The sequence below is a fragment of the Aethalodelphis obliquidens genome, unplaced genomic scaffold, assembly GCF_003676395.1.
Source record: "Aethalodelphis obliquidens isolate GAN/ISIS:26980383/991018 unplaced genomic scaffold, ASM367639v1 scaffold15, whole genome shotgun sequence".
Classification (NCBI taxonomy): Eukaryota; Metazoa; Chordata; class Mammalia; order Artiodactyla; family Delphinidae; genus Aethalodelphis; species Aethalodelphis obliquidens.
Window position 1 is genome coordinate 13,086,634 of NW_020837959.1, and position 13,311 is coordinate 13,099,944.

The following is a 13,311-nucleotide window of genomic DNA, read 5'->3' on the forward strand; positions in this document are numbered from 1 at the left end:
GCATCACTGACCCATGTGACACCCCCCCCCCCCCCCCCCCCCCCCCCCGCCACCGGGATCCGGAAGCAGGACAGTGGGCAGGACTGCAATGTGTTCTGGTGACCTGAGGATCCTGAGGAAGGAAAGGGAACACGGGCTTCAGTCCTGGCTCTGTCACCAGGGCCCTCAAGGAAAATAATCTCAGTGGGGTCTGTAAGCAATAGGGCTACTCTCTCTCACTCACAGGATTAGAGGAAGGGCAAAGTAAGAAAGTATATCCAAAATCATTTGAAAAGGAACAGTGTCCTTTAATGTTTTCTCAAAGGGGAAAAGAAGAAGATTTTGCTGATAATATTTGGGAGGTAAGGGAGGGTGGAACTAGCTGCAGAATAGGGGAAGTTTTGTGCCCAGAGGGAAATACAGATAGATTCAAAGCCAGCAGGCCTGGCTAAATGTGACATGTGACCATCTACAATGCTTTCCGATGGCCCCTCCCTTGATTGGTGACTTGCTTCTAATGACAAAAGATGGCCAATGTGATGGGACGTCACTTCTGCGATGAGGCTCTATAACACTGTGACTTCCATCTTGCCGGCACCTTCTCACCCTACCTGCTCACGCTGATGAAGCCAGCTGCCCTTCAGAGCGGCTCATGTAGCAAGACCCGGGGTGGCCTCTGGCCAACAGCTCAGGAGGAGCTGAGACCTGGAGTCCAACAGCTCATCAGAAACTGAAGCCTGCCTACCACTGTTGAGTGAGCTTGGAAGCAGATCCTGCCCAGTTGAGCCTGGAGATAACTCCACCCCCCAGGAGAGACACTGATGGCAGAGGCAAGAGTCTCTTGTGAGAGACTGGGGGCACAGGCACCCAGATCGGCCATGCCCAGATTCCTGACCCGCAGAAATGGTAAGGTAATAAGTGGGTACTGTATTATGCTGCTAAAACGTGGGATAATTTTCTACATTTTTTTTTTTTGCGGTACGCGGGCCTCTCACTGTTGTGGCCTCTCCCGTTGCGGAGCACAGGCTCCAGACGCGCAGGCTCGGCGGCCATGGCTCACGAGCCCAGCCGCTCTGCGGCATGTGGGATCTTCCCGGACCACGACACGAACCCGTGTCCCCTGCATTGGCAGGCGGACTCTCAACCGCTGCGCCACCAGGGAAGCCCAATGTGGGATAATTTTTTACACTATAGGTAAGTAATTTACCAGTTAACCTAGGATTACCTGGAATGGTTCTGGAGGAAAAGAAACGAAACGTCTGACATAATGAACCTGCGAAGTTGTTAAACCCTGACATGGAAGAAAAGGGGGAAAAAATGCTCCAGGAAGAACCGGGGCAGAGAGGAGAGAGAGAGGGAAACGTAGAAATAACAAAGAGCAACCAAATGAGAGAAGCAGAGACTATTGATTCAGCGCCTGCTGTAGCAGGGAGTCAGCCACCATCATTTGTGTTTGGCAGAGACTCAAGGGCAGGCAGGGCAGGGGGAGAGCTTCATAGAGGAGAGAAGGGAAGGCTCCACCTGGGCCCTGATTGGAGGCTATTGGCCTGCGGAAGCTGGGGGGGCAGGACAACTAGGAAGAGGGCCTCTATGTGATTGGTTGGGGGGCATGTTTGGCTTTCTCTGATTGGCCCCAAGTTGGAAGTGACGATGGAAATTAGGGAAGCTGGCAGTTATTAAGCAAGTCCCGGCCATTTTTGCCCAAATGCTAGAAGGGTTATTGTTTAGCTTCCGGGACTGTTGCTAGAGATAGTAGTCTGACTTTCCGCAAGTCTGGCTTAGAGCTGGCTGGCCTCTGGGGCTGCTTAGCCTGGATAATGGGCTGTTCAATGCAGATTGTGGTTCAGGGCTCTATTTTTATATATGGTCTAGCCATTGTCCATTTGTATATTCAATCTCTCAGAAGGAAGAGTAGTTATGAAGAAATGGGGTGCTTGAACTAAATTGAGGGGATTCCAGAAATGGACTTCAGATATCCCTAGTCACAGAAGGGAAAAGTATCAGAGGCATCCTGCTGCTTTTTCACAGACTTATAGATAAATCCATGATGAACACCACAGAGAAAGGTTCGTCCATAACATGCTTCAGAAATGTGGACACATGACAAGTCACTGGTCCAGTTCAGGTTCCTTGTGACCATGTTTAAGCCACACCTGTTTTTCCTTTCATTACCTGGATCTGAAAGCAGCTTTGCAAAGCCACTTCTACGGTACGATTTAGAGTCTTTTATATAGTTTGCTTTGCTCTCTGTCACGCTTCCCTCCATAGAGCCAGCATTAAAGTGGACTCTTACATTCCAGGTTTTTTTTAGAACCAGCCCCCCCCCCCCCCCCCCCGGAGAGTCTTTACCTCCATGATCCTGAGTTACAGCCTAGCTTTCTCTGCTGAACTCCTTTTAATACAATCTTTTTCACAGTCAGACTTCGGAGACGGTTTTTTTTTTTCTTTTTTTTTTCTTCTTTTCGCTTTGCCTTTTTACCTGCTGTTTAACCAGAAAATTACCCTCCACATAGGAAGGTAAATGCTCTCTTCTCCTGTTGTTAGAATAAAAAATTCTCCTGTAACTTTGCACTGTCGGGCAAAACTACATTCAATCAACACTCTCTCTTAGCAAGCAGTGACTTTCAGAAGGGGGACCGGGGCCTGGATAATAACAGCAGAGCTTGTAATCTTCCGTGTGCTAATGAGGGTCACCTCCTACCTGACTTGCAGACCTTCTGCAGAAGTTAAAGCTTCTCCTTGCTCTAATTAGCGATGGCCGATGGAGGGGGGAGCCTGCACCTTTAAAGGTACCCATCCTGGCAATTTGAACAATGCAGAGAACAATTATCTGCAGGCCCAATGGCAAAGATGGTTAATTAAAATAGTGATGATGCTGGTAAGAAGAATGACAAACAGGGGTCCCTCGTTAATGAGCGTGGTCGCATTCTCGCTCCCTTCTCCCCTTGCTCATCAGGAAATAGCAGAGTGGAGCCCCCAGGAGACTCGTGGTCAATTAGGCCCTGCAGGCAGGGGAAGCTGCCACAGGCCCTGTGAAGAGAAAATTGAACCACCTAATTTGGGAGGGAAGGAGGGAGGGCATGGGCTTTAATGGAATATGCCACGGGCACTTCCAGGCTCACAGCGGATGGGACTGCCACTTGAAATCGTTCCCGAAAAGGCAGCCGTGTGGCAGGAGGGAGAGACAGGGGTTTTGAAGTCACACAGGCCTGAGCTGGAATCCTGGTTCTAGAGATGTTACTCTACCACTCAAAGCCTGTTTTCCCTGTTGAGTGTTGTGTGAGATTATGTGTGTATGTGTGGGAGGATGGCGGGGCAGCGGGGAAGGGTTCAGAGCACCCGGATCACACAGGTGAAAACTGGAAGCCTCCCTTCCCACCTTCCCCTGGCCCAACACACCTGCCCCGATGGACCTTATCCCTCTCTGCCATCTCTGTTGCCCTTCACGGCTGATAGGACCTGTGTATCATGGGCTACACTTTTCCCCAATTCAGTGTTAGCTGGAAGGTTGTCCTAAAGACCTTTCTTGGGCATTATGTGTTGTTCCTTCTAGAAGTCAGCCTTCTAAGAACAGGCCCTGTTCCTTCTCTGTCTTTGTCATCTTCCCACCATTAGTGCTCAGCAGACCACAGCGGTGGCATATGAGTTGAAACATCTCCCCCTCCCTACACTGCCCCTAACAAGGGAGGGTCCTTGGAGGGACTCAGGGAGCTAAAGAACCCGAAATCTCGCTCTTTCAGGTTGAGGGAAACCCTCCCTGGTGCTAACACCTACATTTGTAGAGCAGAATCGTCTTGCTATATCGATTTTGTTCTTTCCAATGACCCTGTGAAATTGATGGGCTGGGCAGAGATTCCCAGAGTTTAACTGACTTGGCAAAGATCTAACTTTTAGGGAGAAGCAGACGTAAAAGCCAGATATTCTGAGGAAAAGCTGGAATATACTTTCCATTCTTCAGGAAATAACCAACATTGATTGGACTCTGTATCACTCAGGATAGGTTAGGAAACTCTCAGTGGCCTTGGACAACCCAGCTTGATTTCTCTCCCAGGGGGCATGTCCATCCCAGGCCACTTGGGGTCCTCCTCGCTCAGTCACCCCCTGTGGTCGTCTGTACTCTGAGGGCCAGGCCGATGGAGCAGGCACTCCTCGGAGCGTCGCTCATGGCGGGTGCAGAGGGCAAGTCGGGAAGGCTTAAGGACCTGCTTGTTCCTAAAGCATCAGCCTGGGAGGTGACATCCTTCACTGCACTCAGTCTCAGTGACCAGGCCTGAGTTCGGCAGGGCAGGGTGGTGTGACCCTCGCAGAGTGAGGGCTGGACACTTCTGAGGAGCAACACAGTCTCCCATCCACCCCATTGAGCTTTGTCTCCACTCCTGAGTGCTGTTGGAATGAGAGCCGGCTGGGGGAGCTACTCAGCCTGGATAGTCACGGGATACTAGACGGAGGATTGTGGACCCCTCTTCCTGTCCTTTCTTGGAAGCAGAGACCCGGGAAAGATATCTACAATAGTGTTTACTTTGGAGGAGATAATTTAGAAGGTAATGTTTAAGCTTGACCATCAATAACATGCTTAAATCCTGGACCAAAAGTTAATATCTTAGCAATTGCACAGGGAGAGGCTGTATGCCCTCTGTACCCACCTTGGCCTCTCATCACAGGGAGTCAAGCACTGTTCCAGGTGTGAGGTTGCTTCAAAGCCTCAGGCAAAGGTTTACGCTTTCTCTAAAATGTCCTACATTTTTGTTTGTTTGCTGAAAAGAAAGAGAACAAAGTAACTTGAAAAGAAAGAGAACAAAGTAACTTGCTGGTGACAAAGGCAACACTTCCGCCCTAAGAACAGTAGGAATAGCTTTTCCAGGGTGTTTAGTATTGCCACACAGAACATGGCCAGGGACCTCAAGCAAAGGACCCAGTGACTGGGCTCTCCAGGGCTGGAGCTCTCCCGGGACAGACCACACAGCCTCTCCACTTGTATTTGCAGTGCACAGTTCGTCTTCATCCTATAAAAATGGCTTGTTTGCAAAGAAACAAAAAATAAGAACCCAGAGACTCTCCTTCTGGTTCATGCAGCCGGTTCCGTGTGGATAAACATCAAATACATTAACTTACTGACTGAGACTTCCTTTTTCACCTACTTCCGGGAGGGTTTGTGGCAGGGTCAGCTTTAAACTTTGTGTGAACTAGGACAGCCAGAACTGAAACCAGAGCAGACACTGCAGGGTGGGAGCAGAGCAAGTAGAAGTTTCCACATTCCAGAATAGCTAGCGACCTGCCAAGCACTGACTTGCCTCCGTTAAGTTCTGGGCGCTGAGGCACCAAAGGACCACATCAGCCTCCTTGGAAGGGTCGTGCCTCTGACAGCGCAGGTGATTATGCAGCTGAAGTGTCACTTTGAGCGCTGGCCTCTCCTGCGCAGCTGCACGTGACTACCGGTCCCGTCTGGAGGCCTAGAAGGCTGGTTTATGACTAGGATAGATGTGCCGTGAAATCTTAGCGCCAGCCTACCCACCAGCAGTGTCCACAGCCCTCTCTCCACTCCGGCCCTGCCTTCCCTCCCAGCTACCTTTCTCGGGAAGAAAAAGTCTGATCCATCTCTGTGTTCGGATGTTAGCTGAGAAGACCTTAAGATATGATCTGACCCAAGGATTTTTGTTCAATTACCTGTATCTAAAATCAATTTATTGACTAGCTATCAGAGCCAGGAAGTACAGAGATGAAGAGGACAGAGGGTCTGAGCATGAAAACCCTCGGGCCCAGGCCACCAGGGCTCCCAGGCTTAGAGGACCCACTCTGTTCCTCCTCCAATCCTGCCCCTCCCAGGCCCAGGAGGGATGTGCTAGCTGAAGCTCGTGAACTTCCCTCCTTCTGCTCCACGTTCTGGGGACCCAGCACCCCAGATTCCTTGCCCAAACAACCCGCAACAGCATGCGGGGCCTGTGCAAGCCCCTCCCCAAAGTCCCACCAGGTCTGGTAGGAGTCCATCCAAGGGGTGAACGTTGGGGGAGAGATGACCACGGCTTGGACTTTCGGCCTGAGCTGTCCACAGACTTGAGACCATCTCCCTCTCAGTGTGGGATGGAACAAGGGGTGGGAGGGGGAGTGGGCTGGTCAGCAGGGCAGGGCCTCTACCAGAATGCTTGTCCTGGTCCTGAAAATGCGGGGATGGCCTCGTGATTGGGCAATCTGGGAGGCGATGGTAGAGCAGAGGTTAGATGCCAGCAGATCCCAAATCTAGAATGGGTTTCTTTCTGCCAGCAAGGGGTTAATCCACGACCGTTACCTATTTCTGATTGTTTACGGGAAGGCTTGATCATGAACGGCCAGTGAAAATGTTCAAGAGTCTGATTCTTCTTGTCTATCTAAATTACTATCTCAGGAGGTAAAGCAAACCAATTTACCTTGAGGCTTTCATCAAAGAAATCCATGGACAGTCCCGGAACCACGTGCTAACAAGATAGTGAGTCCTAACGCAGGAAAACGAACCAAAAAGCCAAACTCAAACTAAAAGATATTGCTTCATGATAAACTCCCACTTGTTCAGGCTGAAGAACCCAAGGATAGCAGTATCAGGGAACGTGCAAATATTCTGGTTAACTGAATGTTAAGTTAGAATTATCTGTCCTCACAGAATTAACTAGGACAACATTAAAAGTATACATAATACGTCCCTCTTTCTGTCACTGAGTCAGTAATTTTGACAGATTGCCTTCCCCACCTCCCACCCTACCTCCAACTTCTTTTCCTTTTTTTTTTTTAATTGCCAATATGTATTTAGGGTCTCTCCTTCAAAGATTGGCTAGGAAGTAGAAGTAGAACAAGAGGGTCCCAGTTGTCCCGTCCTTGTTATGACCAAAGACAGACCCACATGAACTTTTCCTTAGGGGCCATCAGCAATGTCCCTACAGTCATGGCCTCCTGTATATAGTTTATGGCTTGACTGCTGTGGTGATGCCTCAATATTAGATAGGATTCTTCTCAACTGTTGTCATCAGAGAGAGTGGCACTCACCAGAGAATTCCCTTTAATTAGAGAATTCAGTCTTCTCCACTCTCCCTTCTGCACTGGGGGAAGAACAATAGTTGCCTACTTAGCCAAAATGGCCGTCTTGCTATATGAGGTCCTCCGCCTACAGAATGTGCAAATCCCTGTCGTCATTTAATTTCTTCCTTTACCTTCTTGGTTAACTCCATCCTTATCCACTTGATGATCCCCTCAGGCATTTTTCCCCCAGACCATTTGAGAGATTTCTCCAGGAATTTCTCCAGGATTTCTGTAGAATATAGGACAGATTTGATAGAGAGCAAGATGACAGCAAAGAGTGTATGTGGTGGGGATGATGGACTCTAAATGCCCCGCTACAGAGAATGTACTTTGACCTTAAGGTCAACAGATCACTATTCACAAGATTGAACGAGTAAGGGACATGGCCTTGTGTTTGAAAAGGCAGAGTCAGGCCAACAGGGAAGGTTTTAGAGGTGGGGGGAGAATTCTTGCATGTAGAACTTGGGCTTTGTGTTGAAGTAAAGCTGACTTCAAATCCTACTTCCAGGGACTTCCCTGGTGGTGCAGTGGCTAAGAATCCTCCTGCCAAAGCAGGGAACACGGGTTCGAGTCCTGGTCCGGGAAGATCCCACATGTCGCGGAGCAGCTAAGCGCATGTGCCACAACCACTGAGCCTGCGCACCACAACTACTGAACTCACGCGCCTAGAGCCCGTGCTCCGCAACAAGAGAAGACACCACAATGAGAAGCCCACGCACTGCACCCCCACTCTCTGCAACTAGAGAAAGCCCACGCACAGCAACGGAGACCCAACCCAGCCAAGATAAATAAATAAATAAATTTATTTTTAAAAATCCTATTTCCAATATTTATCAACTATGTATCCATTAGGTGCTTGTTATTCACTTTCTCTCTATTTCCTAATTGGAAAAAGTCATAATGCCTCGCAGTATTGTTGTGAAGATTAAATAGGTATAAGGAGCTCCTACCGGCAAACAGGATGAGACAAGAGGCAGGTCTAAACCAGGGCAGTGGTGGTGGGCATGGAGAGGAGGAGATGGGCTTTGGAGACAGCGTCACCGGGATGGGTAAGAGGAATCGAGGGTGGCTAGGTGTTGCATCTTGAGTGACCCGACAAATTGTACACCTCATGGCTGAGTGGGGGTTAAGGAAGGACAGAAGAAGAACAGATCTTTTTCAGATGGAAAAAGGGCAGACAATGAGTTTCATTTTGGACAGTTAAATTGAGAGAGTGAGTGGAAGACATCTAGGTGCCGGTGGTGATTAGTTCACTAAAAACAGGGCTATCCAGAGAGCACTGCCTATTCGGGACTCATCAGAATGTAGGCCCTTATGGTCACTATGGAATTTGCTTGGCTGGCCCAAGAGGACAAGTTGGATCCATTCTCTCATTGATTCTTTCACCTACTAATCCATCAAACATATGCTGGGTGTCTCTTATAAGCCATGCTCAGTGATGTTAAACAATGGTGAACAGGCAGAAATTGTCCCTGACCCTCAGAAACTTATCTTATCCTAGGGTAGAGGATCTGAGATGGCCACAGATAACCCAGCCCTTCAATCCTGTGTGGCCAGGACCCCAAGCCTGTGTATGGACTGGATGCCAGGTTGCTGAGTGGGGCACAGGGTGGAGTATCACTTGTCTGTTGTTGTGAGTCATGGCACAAGGAGGAGGGAAGACAGTCTTGGCAAGAGTGTCTGAGAACAGAGCAAAATGCAGATCTGGAATAAACAAGGTACAACACAGGACCAGAAAGGTGGAATGTGCAGGTTGAGAGGGTTGAGGGTGAAGAGATTCCCTGATGTATTTCTGGTGAGGGGAGGCAACAGTCTTTTCTGGGGAACCTGTCACTTAGCTATAGGTGCTAAAGTGATTGCTGAAAACAATCGGAAATTAGTATTTTGGATCAGAAGGACCTTACTCTTTTAAGTACCTAGCATTGTGCCTGGTAGAACATGCTTAGCGAATGTTTTATAGAATGGAAAGAAAAAGGAATAATACAATGAAAGAAAGGAAGGAAACATTGGAAAGAGTTAAATTACGAGTTTTAGAGTTAGAAGGTAATAAAGATATTGTAGAATGTCTACTGACACTATACTGAGTCATAGAAATTTTTATGGGGATAAAAACTTGATAATCTGAGTTTGGGGACTGCTGAAAATTAATGAAACCATACTCTGATGACTTTGAGTAAAACTGGTCACTAGTAACTCTGTGATGGGCAGCATCAGAATACTATGAGTTAATTGTGTACTTTTCTAAATTTCAGAATCTCACCTAGGGGTGGCTTTGTCTCCTAGAGAGCAAAGAAAATGACATTAGCAGAAGATCATGACTCTTCAGCAGTGACTGAGCTAATACATCGTCCTCAGTGGCTTCCACCTTCACGTGGGGAGTAGTGAGAAGGTGGCTGGGGGGTTACTGCTTAAGACTTAACTGGCAGGCTTCCTGGCAGAGCTTCTGGCAGTGATGCCCTGATTTGCAAGGACTTAATGACTTGTCATTTAATACCTGCAGGTACAGAGACAAGAGGGGAGGGTATTTGTACATGCCTGTGTCCCCAGAGTGAGCACCATGGATTTGTGAAGGCACTGTCTTGCCTTTCCAGAAAAGAATTCTTTATGCTATGTTTATTCAATAACTGTTACTTTGATATCAACATTCAGTGTTCTTACTCAGAAATATTTAAAAATGCTATTCTTCAATTTCAAAACTCCTGCTATGTACTACAGAAGATCATTTTCTTTCCTCTCCCCTCTTTTGTGTATATTAGTTAGTTTAGTTTAGTTAGTCATAAGTTAAACTTGAAAACAATTGTACTTCTAGAGTTCTGATAAAATTTTCACTCCTTTAATTTTCTTTTTTTTCCTCATTGAACAAACATATTATTCACAGGAACAGATGACATCCTGAAAGCTAGATGTCCCCATGGCTTTCAAACACCAAGATGGGAGGTCCCGATTTCCTCTTCATCGTCATATCTTCTTTTCCCACATGCAACAACTGTTTGAATAATTTAAATGATCAGATATGCAAGCATCACCCAGAAGTGTGAGGACTTTGAGTTTGAAATAGCTCAGTATTTCCAGACTAGGATAAGAATAACAGTGTGCCTAATTTACATTTTCTTATCTCTTTTTGATATAGTTATAATGGTAACTGTAGTAATGGTTTAACAGCAGCAATGACAATGAAAATCTAAGCCCCAGATTACCTCTAATCCAGGGTTCTCACTTCAGGTAATTAAAGCCAACAACTGGAAGTAGGAAGAGGGAAGCATTTAAATTTAAACGACTTCAAATCACACAAAGGAAAGTCAAATAAATATGATTGGATTCTTAATATTGGTTCCAAGGAAATCAGAGCTTATCAGGACAATAGAACATAAAACAGAAAAGAAGCATAAGTAGTAGAAATCATAAAACGAGAACATCAGAAGATAGCAATCTAAAAGTCATAACAATTCTCAAACTAAAAGACAAAGACTCAGACCACGTGAAGAAAAATGAAGCTACACGTTAACTGCAAATTACAAAAATTTGAAAATAATGTTAAAATGAAAGGAAAATTTAAAACAAAAAGTATTACATGACACAAAGGGGTCATTTTATACTGGAAATGGTAGCCCACTCAGTAAAAATATGGAAGTCGTAAACACTAAATAACAAGTCACAAAAATATATAAACTAAAACTTAAGAAAGGATACAAGCACAGTTATAGTGGGAGATTTTAGCAGGCACTCTGTCTTTGATAAATTAAATATATATATGTGTATATACACATATATCATAATTTAAATGATTACATACAAGGATATATATGCAATATATAGTTACAGTATACCTTACATATATTTTTCTATTATATATAGAGATATTTCTATAGCTATATAATTTAATAATGCAGTACATATTCTTTTCAGTTATCCATGAAATTTTTACAAAAATTGTGTACATACAAAGCCCCCAGAGAACCTCAGTACAGTTCAGAAAGTAGAAATTGTGCAGGCAGAACTACCTGACCACATGTTGATTAAGAAAAACAGGAATAGAACCAGTACCCACCTCTTTGCCCTGGAAGTGCACTTGTAACCTGTTTCTCCAGGACATCCATCCTTTCTTTCCTCCAGAACTGTTCTCAGACCTTCAGATTTGGGTCTTGGACTGGAACTATACCGCCAGCTTTCCTGGGACTCCAGCTTGCAGAGGGACGTCTCAGCCTCAAAAATTGACCACGTGGTTGACAGGGTCTTAGTGCTCCAGCTGAGTGTCAGGCATGAGCCTCTGAGGTGGGAGAGCCAAGTACAGGACATTGGACCACCAGAGACTTCCCGGGCCCATGTAATATCAATTGGTGAGAGCTCTCCCAGAGATCTCTATCTCAATGCTAAGACCCACCTCTGCTCAACCACCAACAAGCTCCAGTGCTTGACACCCCATGCCAAACAACCAACAAGACAGGAACACAACCCCATCCATTAGTAGAGAGGCTGCCTAAAATCATACTAAGTTCACAGAAACCCCAAAATACACCACCGGACGTGGTCCTGCCCATCAGAAAGACAAGAGCCTGTCTCATCCACCAGAACACAGGCACCAGTTCCCTCCACCAGGAAGCCTACAAAACCCACTGAACCAACCTTATCCACAGGGGGCAGACACCAAAAACAACAGGAACTATGAACATGCAGCCTGTGGAAAGGAGACCCCAAACACAGTAAGTTAAACAAAATAAGAAGACAGAGAAATATGCAGCAGATGAAGGAGCAAGGTAAAAACCCACCAGACCAAACAAATGAAGAGGAAATAGGCAGTCTACCTGAAAAAGAATTCAGAGTAATGATAGTAAAGATGATCCAAAATCTTGGAATAAAATGGAGAAAATACAAGAAACATTTAACAAGGACCTAGAAGAACTAAAGAACAAACAAACAATGATGAACAACACAATAAATGAAAGTAAAAATTCTCTAGAAGGAATCAATAGCAGAATAACTGAGGCAGAAGAACAGGTAAGTGACATGGAACATAAAATAGTGGAAATAACTACCACAGAGCAGAATAAAGAAAAAAGAATGAAAAGAATTGAGGACAGGCTCAGAGACCTCTGGGACAACATTAAATGTTCCAACATTTGAATTATAGGGGTCCCAAAAGAAGAAGAGAAAAAGAAAGGGACTGAGAAAATATTTGAAGAGATTATAGTTGAAAACATCCCTAATATGGGAAAGGAAATAGTCAAATCCAGGAAGCGCAGAGAGTCGCACACAGGATAAATCCAAAGAGAAATATGCCAAGTCACATATAAATCAAACTGTCAAAAATTAATAAAAAGAAAAAAAAAAGCAGCAAGGGAAAAGCAACAAATAACATACAAGGAAATCCCTATAAAGTTAACAGCTGATCTTTCAGCAGAAACTCTGCAAGCCAGAAGGGAGTGGCAGGACATACTTAAAATGATGAAAGGGGAAAACGTACAAATAAGTTTACTCTACCCAGCAAGGATCTCATTCAGATTCGATGGAGAAATTTAAAACTTTACAGACAAGCAAAACCTAAGAGAATTCAGCACCACCAAACCAGCTTTACAACAAATGCTAAAGGAACTTCTCTAGGCAGGAAACACAAGAGAAGGAAAAGACCTACAATAACAAACCCAAAACAATTAAGAAAACGGTAATAGGAACATACATATAGATAATTACCTACAATGTAAATGGATTAAATGCTCCCACCAAAAGACATAGACTGGCTGAATGGATGCTCTCTACAAGAGACCCACTTCAGACCTAGGGACACATACAGACTGAAAGTGAGGGGATGGAAAAAGATATTCCATACAAATGGAAATCAAAAGAAAGCTGGAGTAGCAATTCTCATATCAGACAAAAGACTTTAAAATAAAGACTATTACAAGAGACAAAGAAGGATACTACATAATGATCAAGGGATCAATCCAAGAAGAAGATATAACAATTGTAAATATTTATGCACCCAATATAAGAGCACCTCAATTCATAGGGCAAATGCTAACAACCATAAAAGGGGAAATCGACAGTAACACAGTAATAGTAGGGGACTTTAACACCCCACTTTCATAAATGGACAGATCATCCACAATGAAAATAAATAAGGAAACACAAGCTTTAAAGGACACATTAAACAAGATGGACTTAATTGATATTTATAGGACATTCCATCCAAAAACAACAGAATACACATTCTTCTCAAGTGCTCATGGAACATTCTCCAGGATAGATCATATCTTGGGTCACAAATCAAGCCTTGGGAAATTTAAGAAAATT